General features: G+C 42.6%; 1 long non-coding RNA gene across 1 annotated transcript; it reads right to left on the bottom strand.

Annotated features, from left to right (window-relative positions):
* Positions 1 to 1361: 1361 nt before the first annotated feature.
* LOC310825734 lies at positions 1362 to 3593 on the bottom strand. Its single transcript, XR_014555497.1, has 3 exons — positions 3276 to 3593; positions 3104 to 3183; positions 1362 to 2264 (listed from the first exon to the last, which is right to left on the bottom strand). It is a non-coding gene; the product is annotated as an uncharacterized lncRNA (long non-coding RNA).
* Between the last annotated feature and the right edge of the window lie 1067 nt (positions 3594 to 4660).

Here is a 4660-nt window from a genome sequence, read left to right as displayed (position 1 = left end):
CAGAAGCACTCCTGTGTGAGTGCCTGGAGGTGGTTGGAGGATGGATGGCGTCTAACAGATTGAGGTTGAATCCTGACAGGACAGAAGTACTGTATTTGGGGAACAGGGGGTGGGCGGGTGTGGGGGATTCCCTGGTCCTGAATGGGGTAACTGTGCCCCTGAAGGACCAGGTGCGCAGCCTGGGAGTCATTTTGGACTCACAGCTGTCCATGGAGGCACAGGTTAATTCTGTTTCCAGGGCAGCTGCCTACCAGCTCCACCTAGTACGCAGGCTAAGACCCTACCTGCCCGCGGACTGTCTCGCCAGAGTGGTGCATGCTCTGGTTATCTCCCGCTTGGACTACTGGAACGCGCTCTACGCGGGGCTACCTTTGAAGGTGACCCGGAAACAACAATTAATCCAGAATGCGGCAGCTAGACTGGTGACTGGGAGTGGCCGCCAGGACCACATAACACCGGTTCTGAGAGATCTGCATTTGCTCCCAGTACGTTTCTGAGCAAAATTCAAAGTGTTGGTGCTGACCTTTAAAGCCCTAAACAGCCTTGGTCCAGTATACCTGAAGGAGCGTCTCCACCCCCATCGTTCAGCCCGGACACTGAGATCCAGCGCCGAGGGCCTTCTGGCGGTTCCCTCATTGCGAGAAGTGATGTTACAGGGAACCAGACAGATGGCCTTCTCGGTAGTGGCACCCACCCTGTGGAACACCCTCCCTTCAGATGTGAAGGAAATAAGCAGCTATCCTATCTTTAAAAGACATCTGAAGGCAGCCCTGTTCAGGGAAGTTTTTAATATTTAATGCTGTACTGTTTTTAACACTTGATTGGGAGCAGCCCAGAGTGGCTGGGGAAACTCAGCCAGATGGGCGGGGTATAAATAATAAATTGTTGTTGTTGTTGTTGTTATTCAGATGCACACCGGGTTCTGCAATGGCTTTGTGCTCAGAAGCTTGCTTCACTGCATAAATCTCTCTTGCCAGAGCCTTGGGCAAGAAAGTGAAACCCATGGGCAATTCAAATAGCTGCAGAATGCATGGCTAGCCATTCCTTTTCTGCTCAGATTGACAGCCCCTCCAAATGTCCTTCTTTTCCAGGGACAGTCCTGGATTTACAGAAGCTGTGCCGGTTTCTGATTTAATCCCGGAGTATCCCGCTTTTCCTTAGGATGTTCCTATTTTCATCAGAGAAATGTTGGAGGGTATGGATTCTTGCTTGAAAACTTCCTAGTCAACTAGTCCGAACATTGCTTTTATCAATCAATGTACTGGACGATGTGATCAAGGTTATATATTATTGAGCTCCCAGCACAACAAGCTTCAGTTCATTCCTTCTAGTTCTCTACTGAGTTATTTTTCCCTACTGGGTTAAACAAGCCTATTCACTGGGGTTGCTCTAACAGGATAGAAAATATGCATTCTACCAACCAAGTGGCCAATAATTACATGAAGTTCCTTCAGTCATGATAATACTAAAAACCAGAGAAAGCTCAACCTTTTCCTCTCTCTCCTAGATTTTGTCCCACATTCTACATACAACTCAGTAATTTTAAAAATGTAGTCCTTTTCTGTGTTCATGGTCTTCATTTGCTTTTCTTCTTTTTGTATTAGCCTGATGCCTATCTGCAAAGAGGTTGATCATCTTCTTCTTCTTCTTCTTCTTCTTCTTCTTCTTCTTCTTCTTCTTCTTCTTCTCCTCCTCCTCCTCCTCCTCCTCCAAAATGTTAATATTCCCTTGCACTGAATTGCTTCCAATCTTACCTTCATTCCTTACAGACAAATACACTATTGCTATAAGTACATATGAAGTGGTATGTTTCAAAGAAGACAAAGAAAATACATTTCAACACTGCATTCTTGATTCTTTGAAAGTAATAAGCTGGGAATTTGTTTCACACGTATGACAATGGTTTCAGGGTAGTTAAGCGGCGCCCTTATACATGCTAGTGGGACAACGGAATCTATTGAATCCAGGTTTCAGCTCCAAATTTGCTGCTTTATGACTGAGTCTTTAATAATTTCACTTAACTTCATGAAACTTGTTATAGCTAGAGGAGACTGGTATTTTAATACCATCATTTCATAGATCTCAATGAATCCCTGCCATGGGCTACAGAACTGTGAATTCAACTGCAGGATTGCCTTCATTAATTCTTCATAGCAAAAAAAATAAGTGGCGGATGAGTTTGGAGAGCTCTTGTTGGCCTAATGCATTCAATCTTTGCATCCTCCCTCCTTGTGTATTCCACTTCCCTTAATTTCCATGTTGCGCTAAACATAATTTAGATGGTAAATTAGATTATTAGATTTGTTATTATATTAGATAATATAATGTCAGAGACCTTGCTGAGGAGGGCTGCACTGAGGAGGAATGGTGGGAGCCACCCCCTCCCCCTCCCCCTGAATCTTCCCAGGAGCAGGAGGACAGTATAGATTTGGAACATTGGTTTGCAGAGGGACATAGTTCAGAAGGCAGATGCTGGGAAATACTGGATGGAGAAGAAGCACCGGGAGAGAGAGAATTAACAGATTCACTGTCTCTGGAAAGCATTCCTCCGCTCTCCCCAAGGTCAAGAAGAGCTCAGAAAGTGGCAGAACAGAAAACACAGAAAGCACAGTGGTTACAAGCTCAGGTGACAAGATGCGGTAGTGACAGGGGTGACTAGGGAGGAAGTGGGTGGAACCCTTAATTGGGAGCACCACCGTTCCTAGGAAGGGGATTATTTGTTCTCTCACTGTGATTATTAAAGTTTCTAACTGGTAAGGAGACTCCTTTTCCTTTGTTCTGCTTATCTACTGCCAAAGGGGGGAGGAAGTTAATTCCCTGAAGTCTGACATATAATTACAATATATTATAATATAAATGTAATATATAAATGTATATGCATGTATTTATAATATATAAAGATACACTAATAATAAAACTATTAGTAGGGTTAGGAATAACCTCCAAACCCACTGTTTACAAACTGTCCTCAGACTATGGTTTCAAATAATAGTTTATGCTTCAAAACATAAATGTATTTGACAGCACCTTGAGACTAGTTTATAATGAGCTTTTTGCTGCAAGTTTTTGTTACAAGCACAAGCTTTTGTGGGCAACAATCTACTTATTCTGATGCTGAGCTGGAACTGGAGAAAGCAAGGTGGCAAAGTCAGTCTGTTTCCTCTTCATCAGCTTTTAGCATTCCTAAAGGGATGTTAATAGTACAAGTTATTCAGACAAATTTCTGTAGCAATCCCATTTGCAGCCTCACAGTCACTATGTCTACACAATTGTACCTTTCCAACAACAATAACAATGAGTGCATGTGCTGCTCTCCTCATGAGATGTTCCTCCCCCCCCCCCCCGCTGTTATCGCTTCCCACTGTGGAGAGATGCACTTTTTAAAATGGCTGCCTGCACCTAATGCTGCAGATAAAGGAACAAAGGAACCAACTGCTTACTTCTCAAAGGTGTTTTAGAATTCCAAGAATTGATACATTCTAAGGAGGCTGTGTTGACCCAAGAGAGCAGCATTCCAGCATAAAAGTAGGAGCGACAGGAGGATATGTGGCCATATGAAGTACAGCTACAGAAGAGAGTAGCAATGAAAACACATGGTGAGGAAATATGTGTTATATCTATTAAGAAGATTCCATAGGAAGGAAGGAAAGACCAAGCATAGAGAAACATTAGACTGTAAAATCAGGAAAAGAGCTTTGCACATAAATGTTTTCCCTGGTTAGTCATCAACATCTTGAAGTGTCAGCTGAACATTCATTATTATTTGGAAAATGCAATTACACTAATGGAAGTATTAGCTGTTTTTATAGAACACACTTGAATGGGGGTTTATGTACTTGCCCCCGACATTCTTAGAGTGAAATACTTTGCAGTTACATAAAATAAAAATGGTTTTTCAAACTAGACACAAACCACAAAAAGATGCTGTATGTAATTTCTACATACGACCAGTAACTCACACAGAATTATCAGTGTTCCGAATATCCCACCACCCTGTTCAGAACAATTTGAAACATGTTGTTGGTATCCCCATTGTGTAGATTGGCAACTGGGGCATGCATCCATGTCCCACTATCATGTATGCAGCCTGGCTCACACTGAATTGCCTCTGTAGTGCATGTATGAACCAACTCAGCCAGTATGCCAACTCACACAACCAGGCCTTACATACATGCAAAATATGAGCATCATTTATGTACGCAGCACATTTCAAAGAACAGTCATAACAGGTGCGTAACCCATAGGACTTAACCACTTAAAATAAACACATGAAACAACAGAGGAAGGAGGCCTGCCTATACATTGGGCAAAAGGGTTCCTGCACTGCAGGGCGCTGGACTATATGAACTTCATTGACCCTTCCAACTCCACAATTCTATGATTCTATGATTATTTTCTGTGTCCCCTCCTTCCACCCTAAGGAGCCCATATGGGATCGACTGACTTAGTTTGGATTCACCAAGGAAGCCACACATTTGGACCTACAGTGACATACTCCTTTTGTACATTCTCTGTGGCAGAATAATATATTTTAAAAATTGAACCATTTTACTTCACAACAGAGCAAAACATAAAACTAATTAATCATGTCCTGCTGAATGCCACTATTATGGATGCTGTGGAGACTTGTCACAGTGGCAGTAAAATATTCATATTCTGC

Source organism: Podarcis gaigeae (assembly GCF_964106915.1).
Source record: "Podarcis gaigeae genome assembly, chromosome: 10".
NCBI lineage: Eukaryota > Metazoa > Chordata > Lepidosauria > Squamata > Lacertidae > Podarcis > Podarcis gaigeae.
This window is presented reverse-complemented; position numbering and strand designations above follow the sequence as displayed.